Source organism: Prionailurus bengalensis, chromosome B1 (genome assembly GCF_016509475.1).
Source record: "Prionailurus bengalensis isolate Pbe53 chromosome B1, Fcat_Pben_1.1_paternal_pri, whole genome shotgun sequence".
Taxonomy (NCBI): Eukaryota; Metazoa; Chordata; class Mammalia; order Carnivora; family Felidae; genus Prionailurus; species Prionailurus bengalensis.
Window position 1 is genome coordinate 166,585,965 of NC_057344.1, and position 18,079 is coordinate 166,604,043.

Consider the following 18,079-nt stretch of genomic DNA (forward strand, 5'->3'; position numbering starts at 1 on the left):
TCAACTGTCAAATGTTGCCGCAATTCCCACCTCAGCCCTAGACCCCACGGGGCCCCATCTCACTGGATGCAACTACCTGAGATGACTTTACAGAATTCACTGCGTTAATATACTGGTTTCATCATCTGATTATGTCCCGATGAAATTCTGCTTTCTGTTGTTAAATGTCTCAGTGTGTGTCTACACTGATGTAGTGATGTTTGCCTGAGAAACCTCAAGTTAATAAAGAAGTGCATAATGAAAACCACTGTTTCAATGGGGAAGGAGGGGGTTTGGGATTAGGAGGTTCCAGCCCCCCGCCAAGGCAGAGTTATGTCTCTTCTGGGAATTTAAACAGAGAAGAAAATGCATTTGAAATTCGTTTTGCAAGCTAAAAATAATAAATTGACATTCAAATGTATAACAAAGAAACCGGCCTAAATTTCATTGAGTAAATCTTGAACAGTATGTAAGATCAAGCCAAAATCAATGATTTTGGAGACCATCAAAACGAACTGTGGCACAGATCACAACTCCAATATTAAACTAAAAAGTGATTGCCAGCTTTGCGCAGTGGCAGTATCGTAGCCAATGAGGTTTATCCGAGGCGCGATTATTGCTAATTGAAAACTTTTCCTAAAAAGTGATTGCCAAACGAGAAGCTAGGCACGAAGATAAAGCGTCTTGAGTTCATATTCTGTATAAAACATGCATTTCCCCATGATACATACTCACAGACTGATTTTCCACACATACTATGTAATTTTTTAGTAGTTTGATAATTTTTATGACTTTGGTGTAAAAATTACTGATAATATGTACAATGAAAATTGCATCCTATATTTAATCATGTTATACCAATGTATATTATGAAAATATGCCCAGTCAAAAATGCCTATTTCTACCAGTTGATAATAATATTGATAATGAGTTTTTAAAAAATATTGTAGTACTTATTCTCTGCATTTATCCTCATGTTTTTCATGTAGCTCTTCCCAATCAAAATATGCATTCCAAAAGTATTTTTATTCCCTCCTGGGTACAGAATGTCAGATATTTAATAAAGAGGGGACAAATCAAGGTGTTAATTAATGATCACGTAATGGGCATCATAATTTGGAGAGCTTAGTGAATAATAAAATAAAATGATACTTTCACTGCCTAGAAATGAATTCATTCTTACTTAATAAAATTAATTTATGTCAATGTAATACATGAAAATGATAAAAAAAAATCTAAAAGATTTTAAGGAGATAAAGCAGCACCTGCCCACTCATTTCTGCCCTTCAATTCAGCTCTCTAGAGAAAATAACTTTGAACCATTTTACCTTTCTTCCGGTACTAATTTTCATATTTCTGAACATTTTGTTTGACCACTGTGCTTGCAACATCCAATTCTCCGACAGCAACTTAGTGTCTCACAAATCCATTAAAGTTTGAGTTAGTACAGACCCCACAGGTTGAGGGGCTCAGTCACCCATGATTTCCTCCATTTCAGATGCCAGTTGCAAATCCTAGATGTCCCCACTCTACCTACAGTTCTTCCTGGTTCACTACAAATTTGGAAGTCCTCGGTTCAAAGATTTGGTGGGCTACCCATCTCACAGAACTTACTCAGAGCACTATACTTAAGTTACAGTTTTATTATGAAGGATACAGCTCAGGAACAGCCAAATGGGAGAGATGTATAGGGCAAGGTCTTGAGGGATGGAAGTGTGGGAAGGACCCAGAGCTTCGATGCCCTCTCCCAGTGGAATCTGGGCATGCCATCTCTCAGCACATTGATGTCACCAACCTGGAAACCCCGAGCCTAGCTGTCCAGAGTTTTTATTCAAGGTTTCCATAGACATGATTGATTACTACCATTGGCTATATGATTGAACTCAATCTCTGGAGGTTGGGAGATGGGGCTGAAAGTTCCACTGCTCTCGTCACCTGTTTTTTTCTGCTGACCAACCCCCATCCTGAAGTTATTTAGGGTCCCATCTCATGAGTATAAAATAACACGTGTTGGAAAGAAACACGTCTTTATGCATAACAAGACATACTCCTGTCACTGAGAAAATTTGAAGGGGTTGAAGGTTCATGCCAGGAACCAAGGGCAAACACCAATTATGTATATTTTTTACTAAACCAAAACCACTATTTTCTACTGCCTTCCTCTTACCATAGTTGAATATTCAGCTTTCTTATACCCCCCTCCTTTATTTTACCACAAAACTTATATGTATAGATAAAATTTATATCTATCAATGCAATAATTGTTACATTAATCATATAATTATGCTATTATCATATATGTTATTTATGTAATTATATATATATATATATATATATATATATACACCTGTTTCAATTAGGGGTTAGTGTTTGTATTATTACACTTAGATAAACACTGCTCACCGTGAGCCAAGTAGTGTACCATATTTGTTATTACCTTTCTTGTACAAGTTGTGTTCTTTGATTTTATTGATTTCCTCATTTAAAAAATTTATCCCGTTTTGGGACATCTGGGTGGGTCAGTTGGTTAAGTGTCGAACTTCAGCTCACGTCATGGTCTCATGTTTTGCGAGTCTGAGCCCCTCATTGGGGTCTCTTCCGTCAGCACAGAGCCTGCTTTGGATCCTCTGTCCCCCTCTGTGTCTGCCCCTCTCCCGCTCGTTCTGTCACTCTCTCTTTCTCTCAAAATAAATTAATAAAAACTTTAAAACCGCTTTTACATGTTTTTCAAATGCTATTGCTCTTTGTCACATGGATATTTGGACTGTCTTTAAATTTTCAAACAGTGCCCCCACTCCATGCCCACAGCCACGTTGTCCCCTCTCACAGCTCTTTTTGTCTCTCTCTGGGCTGGCTGCCTTCCATGTTTGGTGCACATTAGTCATCTGCAGATTTCTCACATGTCACATTTTCTTTCCTATTGGGTTCTCCTATTGTCTTACTTAGATTGCATGTGTCTCTTTATTATGATGATCATTATTGCTATTATTACTTTAGTTTATTATTTCAGTTTGTTATTTCATTTTGCTGTAGGATATTCTACAGCAATTATCTAAGAAAGCATATAAATGGTGGGGCGCCTGGGTGGCTCAGTCAGTTAAGCATCGACTTTGGCTCAGGTCACTATCTAGTGGTTTGTGGGTTTGAGCCCTGCATCTGGCTCTGTGCTGACAGCCCAGAACTGGAGCCTGCTTCAGACTCTGTGTCTCCCTCTCTCTCTGTCCCTTCCCAACTCTCATTCTGTCTCTCTTTCAAAAATAGATGAACATTATAAAATATATATATAAAGTAAAGCGTACAAATGGAGGTAAATTTTATTTGGTCTTGAATATCAAAAAATATCATTATTCTCCATGATTTATCATATATAGAATTCTAGGGTGAAATAATTTGTCCTCAGAATTTTGAAGGTACTTTCCCACTAGTACCTCTAGATTCTAGTTCTGCTGATGAGAAATCAGCTGTCATTCTAATTCCTATTCTTCGGATATGACTTACATTTCCTTCCTGGGAGCTTTCATGAATTTCATTTATCTCCTGGAGGTTGTAAATTCTTTGTGATGGTCCTTGGAATGTGTCTCTTTCATTTACTCATCTGGGGAATTTGGGGAACTCTTTCAGCCTGGAAACTTAATTTTTTCAGTCTGTGAAAATTTCCTGAGTTAATTTGAGGATTTCTTCCTTTTAACTTTTTTCATTCTTTTTTTTAAATTAGTTTTCTTTCTTTCTTTATTCATTTATTTATTTATTTACTTTGAGAGAAAAAGACAGCATGAGTGGGGGAGAGAAGAGAGAGAGAGAGAGAGAGAGAGAGAGAGAGAAAGAATCCCAAGCAGTCTCCATGTTGTCGGCACAGAGCCCAACATGGGACTCAAACTCACAAACCGGGAGATCATGACCTGAGCCCAAATCAAGAGTCTGATGCTTAACCCACTGAGCCACCCAGGAACCACTAATTTTTTTCCTTCTTTACGAAACTGTTGCTGTGATGCTTGACCTCTTAACACTTGAATTTCCTAGTTGTTTTTTTTTTTTCTCTTTCATTGTCCATCTGTTTGCTTTTCATTCCACTTTCTCTGAAGTTTTCTTGCTTATTTGTTCTACTCTTTCATGGACAGTTTTTCCCCAGAGCTATAAAATTTTTACATTTGTGTATCCCATTTGCATCCCATTTGTGTGTTTATGGATATAATCTTTTCTTTCTGTTTATGGATATATTTTTAAATTCTTTCCTGTTTGAAATTATTTTTTGTCCTTTGTGCTGGCTCTGTTTCTTCTAAATTCCATTCCCCCTCCTCTATGTCCCATATAGAAGGATTTCTTCAAATTGCTTTATCTTCAAATTGCTGTTGCCCTTACTATTTGCTGTTTGTTCATTTGGAGAGCTAGGCATTTAAAAGCTGTGCCTGGCTTCTCAGCTGATGGACTGAATTTAAGACTAGTTTTTGCATTCAGAGACCATCATCTATGTTACTAATTGCAAGTTTCCTCTGAAATTTTTTTAGAGACAAATCTTCAAGCAGTAGATATACCCTGGGTTACCAATAGTCTGTGAGCAGATGTGTGGGAATGGGGCTGGGAGTTCCAGTAAGAAACTACTGAGACTTTCATTTAATTGCCTGCTATCTCTTTTAGTAACTCACCATGGCCCCATCACAGGGGGAACGTGAGTCCAAATTCTCTGGTTCATTTTCATAAAAGAATAAAACTCTTCTAGTCTTTGAAAGTTGGGGATGGATAGTTGCCTGGTAGCAAGTGTTGCAGGAAGAAATCTGGGTCTAACTTCTTCTTCTTCTTTAAAAAATTTTTTTTTTATGTTTATTTATTTTTGAAAGAGAGAGATTGAGAGAAAGAGACAGAATGCGAGTGGGTTAGTGGCAGAGAGAGAGAGACACAGAATCAGAAGCAGGCTCTAGGCCCCAAGCTGTCAGCACAGAGCCCGACGCAGGACTCAAACTCACGAGCTGTGAGATGGTGACCTGAGCCAAAGTCAGTCACTCAACCAACTGAGCCACCCAGGCACCCCTGGGCCTAACTTCTTTTTATGAAGCCTTTCCACTTTGCTATCTTCAGCCCTAAGCTCTGCCCTGACATTTCATGGAACATTGTGCCCCAAACCCGAGTGTTGAGATACCTGAGGGGTGTATTTTTTGCCTCGTCATTATTTACTGTGGCACTTATATAAGAGTTTAGCTTTCTCTTCTCCACTAAGTCAGTGATCTCTCCTTCACCAACTTCCTACCTATAAAATTTTTATCTATATTCTTTCCTTCTTTTCTACTGTTGTCCCCTTTCCTTTTTTTTTTTTTTTTTTTGTATGTTTGTTTCTTTCTGTTTTGCCATTGAGGGTTTATACTACTTTTATTTTTCCTCTTTCATTTTGGTAATGTGAAACGTCTGGGAAGAAATAGACTTGTGTTTATTCCTCCATATTTAACCAGATCCCCACCTCCCAAGTTCACATTTTTGAAATGAGTTAGTGGTTGAATATTTAAGAAGCCTTCAAAGTGAAGTGCTGAGTCAAACATGCAAGTGATTGGTCTCTGCCCTTTCTGAGATAGTATTAATCACCTGCCCTTCATGGTGACTTTTTTTTTTTTTTAACTTGTCTCTGTACTCGTATCAGCTGCCTACATTCCCGAGAAGGTGACTACCAATGGGTCATTTTAAGAGTTCAAAGAAATCCCCCTTGCCTCCCTTAATTAAGTCTCTCTATATGTGCTTCAAATCAGACTTAATTTTGCCTTAAAAACTCAATTCTTGGGGCGCCTGGGTGGCTCAGTTGGTTAAGCATCCGTCTCCGGCCCAGGTCATTATCTCACAGCTTGTCGGCTCAAGCCCCACATCAGGCTCTGCACTGATAGCATGGAGCCTGAAGCCTGCTTCAGATTCTGTCTCCTGTTCTCTCTCCCCCTTCCCTGCTCACAGTCTTGTCTCTCTCTCTCAAAAATAAATAAATATTTTTTAAAAATTTAAAAACTTCAATTCTTGTTAATTTTTTAAGCTCCTTCCCATTATTAGTAATTTGGAATAAATTTCAACCTTTCTGTAAGGTTTAGTAGGAGCTGGGGTTGAGAAAACTAGAAAAATGAGACACAAAGATTGATGTGTTTATCACTAGAATGGGAAGTCATTATGACCTTAGCTATGACTGGAAAAGTTTATAATACTAAAACCCAATTACCCAATGTTACCTTTCAGATGTGAGTTTGAATCCTAACTTAGCCACTTGTTACGTGACTTTATTTAACTTTCCATAGCCTCATTATAAACTGCTGTTAATAATACTTTGTAGGATGTCAAAAGAACTGAATGAAACAGTAGGAGTAAAAAACAGAACTTGGGATGTTGAGAGGATTGAATGAAATAGCAGATGGGGGAAAAAAAAAGTAACCCACAACACTGCCTTGCTCATACAGGGTACAATACACGTTAACTATTTCTAAAACACAAATAAGCCTTACAAATATTACAGAAGAAAAAGTTAATGGTTTTAAAAATTTTTTTAACATTTATTTATTTTTGAGACAGAGAGGTTGACAGAGCATGAACAGGGGAGGGACAGAGAGAGAGGGAGGCACAGAATCTGAAACAGGCTCCAGGCTCTGAGCTGTCAGCACAGAGCCCGACGCAGGGCTCAAACCCACGAACCGTGAGATCATGACCGGAGCCGAAGTTGGACGCTTAACCGACCAAGCCACCCAGGCGCCCCAGAAAAAGTTAATGGTTTTAGTGACCAGGTTTGGTTTACTCATTACTTTCACAGTTTTGGTCCCCCCACATCCTCTGATTTGACACAGTTATAATTATAAACTGGTGGATCATTCACATCATTAGCCCTGAAATTTTGGACCAACTGCATCATTCTTTCTAGTCTGGGAAAGCTTGCCCAAGGTGAGGGCCAGACTTGTCAGTGGCTAAAAGTAAATCGACAGCGGCGTGCTGGGATTGTTAAATGTAGCTGTCTCAAAGATGGATGTCTGTTGCTGCAATGATCAGTTTGGCTGTGGGGACTGAATTGATTACATCAGTGACTGCAATGAAAGTCTCATTTAAAGGTGCAGTCCACTTAAGTCAGCTGCATATGGGCATGACCTTAAGGCCAAGGAACAAGTAGAAAGTTAATTAAAGCCAAGGAAACAAGTTGGGTAGACATATGGGAACTAAGACATTTTATTAATGGTTTCTGTGTAATTTGTTAGAATAGAAATTTACTAGATTGATAATAATCCTGGGCTTAGAGTCAAGAGATCTAGATTTTACAGTGCACTGGTATATCACTCATTTCTAATTTAATAAGATTATTTCTGGGAAAAGAAATTGAACTGTTTTGACCATCTATGTATTGAATGTGATTATCACAGTGGTTTTATAGAAAATTGCATGTTATTTTGTGTACATAAATGAAATACACTTAATATTGTAATTCATTAAGAAATCAAGTCTTGATAAGTGTATTTTTCTTTTGAGTTTAAAAATTTTAAACTTCCTTTGTAATATATATATATTTATTTGTGCTTTATAACTCCTGGAAAAACTAGGTTTGCTACATCTAATGACTTTTATTTGTTCTCATTTTCTCAAGTCTTTTATTATTTTCTCAGTGGTGGTCACATTACCATGTGAATTTTCACTATCTAACATTTAATTTTACAGCAACATCTCCATAGCTTTTGATTTCTGGGCTAAGGAACTTATTTATTTATTTATTTATTTATTTATTTATTTATTTTTAATGCTTATTTTTGAGAGAGAGAGAGTGAGAGCGAGAGCGAGAGCGAGAGAGAGAGAGAGAGTGAGCATGAGTGAGGGAGGGGCAGAGAGAGAGAGGGAGACACAGAATCTGAAGCAGGCTGCAGGCTCTGGGCTGTCACCACAGAGCCCGATGCGGGGCCTGAACTCACGGACCTTGAGATCTTGGCCTGAGCCTGTCAGACGCTTAACCAACTGACCCACCCAGGTGCCTCAGGAACTAATATATTTAAATGTAAAATGGTAGCTGCATGGTTAAGCTTATCTATGGTTAGGATAGCGATATGGGGCTTGTTAGGATGTTAAGGAAATCATCACAAGCTGATGGAGCTGGTATCTTGGCTATGACTATCTCTTCTCTGAACTCTGATTAACAATTCTAATCAGTTCTGGAAAGTTGAACATCCATCTGTTTTCTGAAGATTTCATGTATATTAACTTTAGTTACATATAACTGTATGTATCACTATATATGACACTCTATAATCAGGAATATGATACCACACACTGCAAGAAAATGAGTTCTTTTAACTAAACAGGATATGAATATGAGAGAATAAAAAGCTAATCTCCAGAATGGTGCTTCTCCTCCGTCACCCATTAAAAAAAAATAGTCACCTACATCATGTACAAGGTTGTTAGTTTAAACAGCCCCTTTAGAAACTTCGCAGAAGCTTTGACTCCATCCTGTCTCATTTTGCTCACCACACTATTTTAATTCCTTGTCTTGCTGATGGAAGGGGCAGGCACTGGAGTGTGATGTGAGATTGAGAAAACCAACGGTTCCCACTTAGTATCTTCATAATGATGTTACTTAAAACCCTATCTATTTTTAAACATCCTGTTGCTGTCATATAAAGATGTTGAGGACCATGTAGAAACTCTTCTTTTCTTTCCCAATTAGGGTGAACTGGTCAAAAGGACAAGGAATAGATTTTTCACTAATCTTTTTTCGGACTCTCAGCTTTTCTTGATTTGTAGAAATCTATTTAACCAGATGGTTCTTTGCCTTTGTCTAGACTCAGTTCCAAAATACAGGAGAAGAGACACTACTGACCAAGCTTTTCTCCTTCCCTCTCCCCAACTTCAGCAAACTCTAGGAACTTGGTGTCTAAAGTCAGACTGTGGGATTTTGAATCCCTGCCTCCTGTACCCTTTCCCTATATTCCTTGACTGTTCAACGTGGGATAATTTAGTGACACTGTCATAAAGGGTCTCATTTAAAAGTGTAAGCATTTTGCAAGAAAACTACAACAGCTAGTGTGGTACCTTGGTCATAGGAACAGAAGAGGTGTTACTACTCCTAAACCCGAAAGGAAGAGGAGAAAAATTAGTTTCTGGAACCAGGAAGGAGAAAGCTGTGTAGACAGGGCCACATTCAGAGATCTATGGCATTTTGTTGAGGAACATAGCCAGTGTGAGACAACAGGTGAGGAGGGAATAAAACCTGACCTCACTCTGTTCCCTACCTCTGGTCTCCTGCCAGTTTCTCCTATTGGCTAAACCCACATGGAAGCTTGTACACACAGGTCAGCTTCCTATGGCAGAAAGCAGATAGAAAAGAATGGAGAGTGGCTTTGGAGGGGCACATGAAAGCTGTCTGAAACAGGAAATGTTCTAACTTATGAGCCATGTTTCCACATTTGTAAGGTGGGGCTAATAATAGTGCCCACTCTAGAGTGTGGTGAGAATTAAGTAAAATACTGAGTGTGCAGGAGAGTTCCTAGTGCAAAGCAAGCACTAAATACACATTAACTATCATTGTGTACACACACACACACACACACACAATTTATTGTCAAATTGGTTTCCATTCAACACCCAGTGCTCATCCCAACAGGTGCCCTCCTCAATGCCCATCACCCACTTTCCCCTCTCCCCCATACCCCATCAACCCTCAGTTTGTTCTCAGTATTTAAGAGTGTCTTATGGTTTGCCTCCTTCCCTCTCTGTAACTCTTTTTATCCTCCTTCCCCTTCCCCCTGGCCTTCTGCTAATTTTCTCAGGATCCACATAGAAGTGAAAACATAAGGTATCTGTCTTTGTCTGCCTGACTTATTTCACTTAGCATAATACTCTCCAGTTCCATCCACGTTGCTACAAATGGCCAGATTTCATTCTTTCTCATTGCCAAGTAGTATTCCATTGTGTATATAAACCACAATTTCTTTATCCATTCATCAGTTGATGGACATTTAGGCTCTTTCCATAATCTGGCTATTGTTGAAAGTGCTGCTATAAACATAGGAGTACAAGTGCCCCTATGCATCAGCACTCCCGTATCCCTTGGGTAAATTCCTAGCAGTGCTATTGCTGGGTCATAGGGTAGATCTATTTTTAATTTTTTGAGGAAGCTCCACACTACTATCATTGTTATACTTTGGTAATCGTTTACTAAATGGATAGAGATTGCTAAAATGGTTGGAACATATTACATTTTTTCAAACCTGTTCTATTTTATTATGGGTTTAAACATCTGGAGTAATTAAAAAACAATTTCTGACATATAATTAGAACTATTATAGTTTACATAGTTTATTATGGATTGAGTCCTTGAAGAGCATCTTCAAACCAGGCTCCTTCCATCCTTTTACCACATACATCATCAAGCTCTGTCTGTTCCATTTTTGTTCCCACGTTGACTTAACTCAAGCCCCAGCATCTCTTCCTTGGATGATTACACTAACTTCTCAACTGACCAACTAGGCCTCAGGCTTCCCACTCCCCAATCTATTCCTATAGCAGTGATCCTTCCAAATTGGGCCTTGGACTAAACTTCTATCCCTCAGTAGATGTCCAAGTTGCTTCATGATCTGGGTTCTATCTGTCTCTTCTGGTCCATCTCTGGCTATGTGCTCATTGCACCACTTCATCAGCAACAAAGCACAGTCTCTGCAGTCCCCCAGTACATCATCCTGTTCCAATGCTTCTCAGAATGTGGCCCCAGGCCGGTGGAATCAGAGTCAACTAGAAATCATTAGAACAGTGAGTTCTTGGGCTTTATCTGAAACTTATTTAACCAGGAACTCTGGGGCTGAGGTCCAAAAATTTATGCTTTAACAAAGTCTCCTGGTCATTCTGGGACACATTCAATTTTGAGATCCATTGCTATGCCTCTTCATCTTGGGTTATGCTGGGAGTCTCTTCCTGGAATGGCAATTCTACTTATTTCATCTTCAAGACTCATTTTAAGCAGCAAAGACTCCAGGATTGACTTGCTGACTAGTTGTAACAAATTAAGTTTAGTTCCCCTGAATCTAAATAACTATTTGTTTATATGACCACCATGTATGAAAAGAATGAAACTAATTCTCATGGCGACTTTTTGGGAAAAGTTTTTCTACAAATATTTATTCAGAAAGGTTGATGAAGTTTTTAGGAGAAAGGAAGGAACTTTTATGTAATCAGATTTTTCCTGAAAATGTGCCAGACAATGATGAATAACTACTTCTTCTCCTACTAATAACAGTTAATGATTTGACTCTGTTTAATGGGCTTCATTTTGTAGATGAAGAAACCAAAACTCAAAAGCGTTATGTAACTTGTTCAGGATTACAAATCTAGCAAATAGCAGAGCCAGGATTGGAACTCAGGTCTGCCTGACCTCCAAGATCAGATACTTAAACATCATATTGTCTTTGAAACACAGAGAAAGAAATCGCCTCTATTTTTCTCTCAAGGATTCCCTTTTTAATTCAAACAAAGAACAGCGAGAAAGGAGAACATTTTTGTCTTGTAGGCAATGATGTATAATTTCATTAGTCACTAGGCAAATGGCAGATTTACTATGACATGGTCCAGTGTCAGTTCTTCCCCACAGTGTCATGACAGACTATTTCTTTCACATTGATTAGGTATGGGTTTGCTACAAATACGGTTTAAAATACCTATAATAGGTTTTATTTATGAATTATCCTTGCATACATTGAGAAGGAATCAAGGTTATCTATATAATAATGTTTCTTCCAGATTTTGGCATTTCATTGTGCTTTGGTAAAGGGAGGAGGGGAAGGTGGGCAATATAGGTTTGGGGCAAGGAATTGTGCAAAAATTACAATCTATTTTGTGCGAATGAGAGCATCTTCCATCACATATATTCCAGCAAGAGAAAAATGTCATGTGCACTTTGTGGGACTGGTGAATGTATGATGGGGTGGGCATAAGGGATATCAGGACTCCTGAGAAAGCCTCTCCTAATTTGATCTCTCACTAAAGGTAGGGAGGTTCTGTGATAGTAGATTCTCTGGCGCAGAAGTGGCAAGATTCAATCTTCTTGATCATGGACCTTAGTCACAACTCAGAGAGAAAATGATCTACCACATTTACAAAATCACCACTTTAAAGTTTCAATACTTTCCTTCTTTTTAAAATAAGATGCCCCCCCCCCATTGTCAGTGCTATAGCCTAGATTTTAATTTGCAAGCATTGTTAGCTCATTTGCTACTCTAATCTCAATAAAGTAAAAGATACTTTTCATTTTATGGATCACATTAATGATAAGTACTGGCATATTCAATAAAGTACACAATTACCAGTCCATTAGCTATTTCACTAAAGAAATTTCATTATGGCATTTCCTCGGAAAACATGACTATTATGGCCTTTTCCTTATGTACTGGAAAATTGTGTCCTAAGAAAGTGAAACTCAAAAATCTCCATTAGTTTTCCTGTATGAACTTCACATAGACTACCCTAATGATTCGTTTTATATGTTTTATTTAATCATCTTAATTTCATCCTTATAAAAGTAATGGGGCCAATCAAATGAAATTGTTACTGTAATAAAGGAGGGTGGATAGTGTTCAAGTTAGTATCCCTTAAGGCATTTGAATATACTTGATCGGTGGAGGGGAACAATTTGTAAATAAGAGTAAGGAAATGGAATTAGAGATAGAGAGATATTAGATTACAAAGAAGACAATGGTAATGGTGAAGATGGAAAGTTTAATTACTGTAATTACCCTACAGAGATATTTTTAATAATAAAGAAACCCATGTTTTCAAAGTCATCTTCCTGTTTTGCCATTCCAGAGTTTCTTCAACTGAGGTCAAATTCTTTCAAATACTAAATTTCATTTCTTTCTGCTTTAATTAGAGCTTACGTTTTACGAATGGGGTTCTCTGTGGACCTAAACAACTAACAAACTTCCCTACCTTTTTAAATTTCTCATATGCATACAGATAAAAATCACACTATCTTTCAGCCTTCTTCCTTTAACTTAATTACTTTACGGTATATTTGTTCAATAGCCCAGAACCTGGAGCTGCGCTGCCTTGTTTTAAATCATGGTTTCCATTTGACTTGGGTCAAGTTACTTAGCCTCTTTGTACATCACTTTGCTCATCTGTAAAATGGTATGATAAGGTTATTATGAGAATTAAATGGCCAATCTCTCTCTATATATTTAAAATTCAAAAAAAAATTTATTATTTATTTTTGAGAGCGAGAGAGACAGAGCATGAGTGGGGGAGGGGCAGAGAGAGAGGGAGACACAGAATTCCAAGCAGGATCCAGGATCTGAGTGGTCAGTACAGAGCCTAACACAGGGCTCGAACCGTGAGATCATGACCTGAGCCCAAGTCAGACGCTTAACCAACTAGGCCACCCAGTCACCCCAAACAGCCAATCTATGTTAAGTTCTTAGAGCAGTGTCTGGTATATATCAAGCACTACAAAGGTGTTTGGTATTATTATTATTATTTTTGTTATCACCTTTTTGAATTTCTCCAAGTGATTTTAAAAAATCTCTCAATTTTGGGGCGCCTGGGTGGCTCAGTCAGTTGAGCGTCCGACTTCAGCTCAGGTCATGATCTCACAGTTTGAGAGTTCAAGCCCTGTGTTGGGCTCTGTGCTGACAGCTCAGAGCCTGGAGCCTGCTTTGGATTCTGTGTCTCCCTCTCTCTCTGCCCCTCACCCCCTCATGCTCTCTCTCTGTCAAAAATAAATAAAACCTTTAAAAAAAATTAAAAAAAATCGCTCAATTTTATTTTTAATAAAGATAGTTTTGTAGACATGGTAAGGAATCTGAACAGTAAATAAATACAATTAAAAGCAAAGGGAACCACTGGTAATAGTCTCTTAGATATTCCTTCAGAGCATTACTGTGCTGACTCTGCCTCTCTGTCTCTCTCTGTCTCTCTCTCTCTTTCAATGGAAAGACCAGAGCATGCACAATGCTCTTCATGGTGCCAAATGTAAAAATATGGTGGTTAAAACTCAACACGGTACCCTCGTGGGCCAGCTCAAGTATTTGGGAATTTTGTGTCATCATGTTTTAGATCTTATCAACTACTTTCCTTGTTGCACATGTAGCTCTCTGTCTGGTCTCACGGAGCCGTGTCATATTGTTGGCTACTGTGTGTGTAGACTGCTGTCTATTGCAGCCAGCCCTCACTGCCCCAATTTTCTGGAGGCATATAAATCTTGTTCCCTCTTCTTTTCAAATTCCTTAGTAACATCCAGATTCCCTAAAAAGTTTTCCAGGGAGCAAGGAAAATTGGCAATTCCTTACGTGACTGTTTTAAATGCGGAATAATTGAACATCAGCATCTCCACATCTCTCCCTGAGTAACTGAGAACTTGGAATTAGAGAAAGCAAAAATGATAGGCTACCTGTAAAGTGTTAATACTGGGCACTTGATCCATTTTTTATTACTTGGTTATATTAGAAAATAGTGCACTTTTACACTTTAGCATACTGGATGCAGAAAAAAAAATTAAGTGAAGATAGCCTATGAAATTTCTTACAGAGAATAGTATCTTTAAAACTCTCAAGGAGGCAGGCCCATACTTTCTGTAATCAACGGAAATAAGATATGTGTTATACAAACATTAAAAAGTGTCTTTGTAATTCATGTTTCCTCGTCTGCAAGGGGAAGTTGGAGGTAAAAGTTTAGGAACCCTTGGGCATTGCTAGGTGGATGAGGAGGTGACCTTTCTGGGAGTTTGATTCCAGCATCTAAGAGATAAGAACTTAAGCCAACGATTACCAACATTCCAGTAAGGGTGTTGATGGCGAGCAAAGATTGCTGGTGAAAATTTTCTACAGGGTGATGCAAACTTGGAGCATACAGAGGGTCAAGGTGAGAGCACACCTACAGTGTGCCAGTCTGCTAACTTCACGGTCAGGTAGGCACGTGTGTGATTTTTCTCCCACAGAACTGTGGGCAAGACCACATGACCTCGAAATTCCTCTCGTCAGTGCTAATGTATAATAATCCCTTAAGCTGGCTAACATTCTCAAACGTGGCAAAAGGAGGGAGGAATGAACATACCAACCTTATCCTACGATATTTTAGCACCTTTCCTCTGAGCCCAAATCACTTTGGAGAAAAACGAAGAAAAAGTAATTTTCAGTATGAAAGCTGTATTGTTGCCACCCACCATAAGAAGTCACTGTACACAGATTTTCAGTTTCTTTCACTGGGAGGATAACCTGTAAAGCTACAAATGAGGCTGCACAGCTAAAACACAAGAAGCAATAGCTTTTTGAATTGCAAAAGTCTGAAACTGATCTGCAAGGGAAATGGCGAACGCTGATGTATTACCTACAACAATAACAAAAGAAGGCTAGCGTGTAGACATCTGGGTTGTCTGTGGCTCTTTCGAATCACAGAGGCTAGCTTAATGTACAGTTTGTGGTTCTTTTACCTAGGACTTGGAGGCTGGAGGAGGAAGAACAGGAGTAGGATGAGGGAGAAGGAGAAGAAAGCAAGTACAAGAACAGTCACAATAATGATGAAAGTGGATATTAGCAAATGCCACCAAGTGCTGTGCTCCTGCAAGGCCTGATTCCACTTAATCCCCACCAGAGTCCTTTGAGATTGGTATTGCTGTCACGCTCATTTTATAGGTGAGAAGAATAAGGCATTGGATATGTAAATTACTTGGGTCTTCGGGGTGGCTCAGTCAGTTAAGCATCCGACTCTTGGCTTCAGCTCAGGTCATGATCCTTCAGCTTCATGGGTTTGAGCCCCACATATGGCTCTGCACTGGCAGCGTGGAAGCCTGCTTGGGATCCTCTCTCCCACTCCCTCTCGGTCCCTCCCCGACTTGTGCTATCTCTTTCTTGAAATAAATAAATAAACTTAAAAAAAAAAAAGCCACTGAACTTGTAAATTACTTGCCTAGCCTCTTCATATATGCAGAAGCCAGAAAGAAAAGGTGTCTTTACATGCAAGCTCTTGGTGATTTCAGATGCAGCTCTTTTCAACTGTGGAGCTACAAAAATATCTCTGGACATGAAAGGAGCAAGGATGGTTGTACACGATTAGATTTTCCCTCCTGTTTAGCTTCCATTTGGTCTAGATGTCCAGAAAGACTGCCTCTTCTCTCGCTGTAGCTGTAGGCCAGTACAATGCTAATTTCTACCACTCCTGAAAAACTGAATCCTCCACTTATTAACTATGTGTACACAATGTATAGATACAGTCTACTCGAAAGCACAGCTCTTATCACATGGAGAAATATCCTGCTAATCGCTTTGTCAAAAATAAAGGCTTCGGGAGGAGTTCTATGCTCAGTCAAAATTTTGACATTTAAGTCCACTATTAAAAACTTCTACCTTTTATTCTCTTGCTCCCTCTTGCTCTTTTAAAACCAGCTCAGAAAAATTTCGAATCAGGAAATGATCTCCTAGTAGCTGCCTGCAAAAGTGGGAAGAATCATCCCAAATAATAAATAATCACAAACATGCTATTCAGACAGAGCTACAGGGTCGGACGATGGGAACTCCTAACAAGGCCAGGAACTGAATAAATTGCCTCTTGATCTCTCCACTGAGAATAAATTCATGTAAATCCGAGGAAGCTGAGCGGCTGCTAATCCACCATGTGTAGTGACTAATTTTATTAAGTGAAATACAAGAAAAGGAAAGATCCTTGTAGTAGAAATGTGCTCAAAGATGATTGCCTTGGCCCTAGCGCTGGGCCCTGTGGCCGTATGAAGTGAGCACGGCCAATTAGGCAGCTCATAAGGCAGAGCCCGGGCACAGAGCGCGAGGCTGAATGCTGAGCGAGGAAGGCTGGGGAGCGCGGGACACTGTATACCCTGCGCGCATCGCGGGGAACGTGAAAAACAACGACTGCTCTTGACTTTGAAGTAACCTTTGTCTGAGAAGATGGGTTGACTGTACTTTAACGATTCTGCCTTTCTTTGACTGAAATACTTAAAAGCCATTACCACTGGAAATTTGACGTTTATAATTTTAGATGAATCAGTGTGCTAAGTTCTTTTTCTGGCAGAAGTTGCAAACGAAAAGCCCTTCTGGACCAAGCAACACAGATAAATAAGGCTGCAGAGGTGATAGGGCCTGTTTGTAACTGGACAGGCCCATTGCTAATTTATTTTTCTCCCAAATGTGCCAGAATCTACCGAAGCAAAACACACGCCTAGCCCTCATCTCAGCCATTCTGTTCCTATGTATCTATCCAAGAGGTACGACTGTGTATGTTCACCGAAAGTCATTTAGAAGCAAATTTATTTATAACTACCAAAATCTGGGAAGTAGCCCAAAGAAATCCAGTAATAGGAAAATGGATAATTAAAACATGGTATATTCATACAACGGAATATTACACAGCCATAAAAATGAAGTACTGATACATTCAATAACATGAATGACCCTCACAGATGTTATGCTGATTTGAAAGAAAACACATGCAAAGGATTAAAGACTGTGTGATTTGGGACGCCTGGGTGGTTCAGTTGGTTGGGTGTCCAACTTCGGCTCAGGTCATGATCTCACAGTTTGTGAGTTCGAGCCCCACATCGGGCTCTGTACTGACATCCTGGAGCCTGCTTCTGAGTCTGTGTGTCCCTCTCTCTCTGCCCCTCCCCTGCTCATGCTCTGTCTCTCGCTCTCTCAAAAATAAATAAACATTAAAAAAATTTTTAAAAAGACCATGTGATTTGACTTATTAAAGTTTGAGAACAAGCAAAACCAATAGATGATGACAGAAGTCAGAATAATGGTTATTTTTTGGGCTGGGATATTGTTTGGAAAGGGTTACAAAGAATCATCTAGGATGTTGAAAATTATTCAACATCTTGATCTGGGGTAGATACATGGATGTACAGATTTGTAAAACTGCATCGAACTGAACATTTAATATTGGTTTTACTCTATGTCTGCATTTTACTGTTTTAGTCTATGTCATAATTCAATTCAAAATTACATCATGACAGGACAAAACAAAACAATAACAAATAAAACAAAAGCTGTGCCAGAAAAATAAAATACTCTGAGCCACAATTTGGTCAATGACCGTGAACTTATGTCCCCAACTGATGTTTCTCAATCTCTTCCCACCACAGCTGAGGACTCCATGTCTGCTTAGTTTTTAGCTC

General features: G+C 39.0%; 1 protein-coding gene and 1 pseudogene across 1 annotated transcript in view; one reads left to right on the top strand and one right to left on the bottom strand.

Annotated features, from left to right (window-relative positions):
- The window catches only part of GABRB1 (gamma-aminobutyric acid type A receptor subunit beta1), a 386,092-nt gene that overhangs the window by 151,776 nt on the left and 216,237 nt on the right, over positions 1-18,079 (bottom strand). The window lies entirely within an intron of this gene.
- Positions 542-695, top strand: LOC122479324 (annotated as a pseudogene).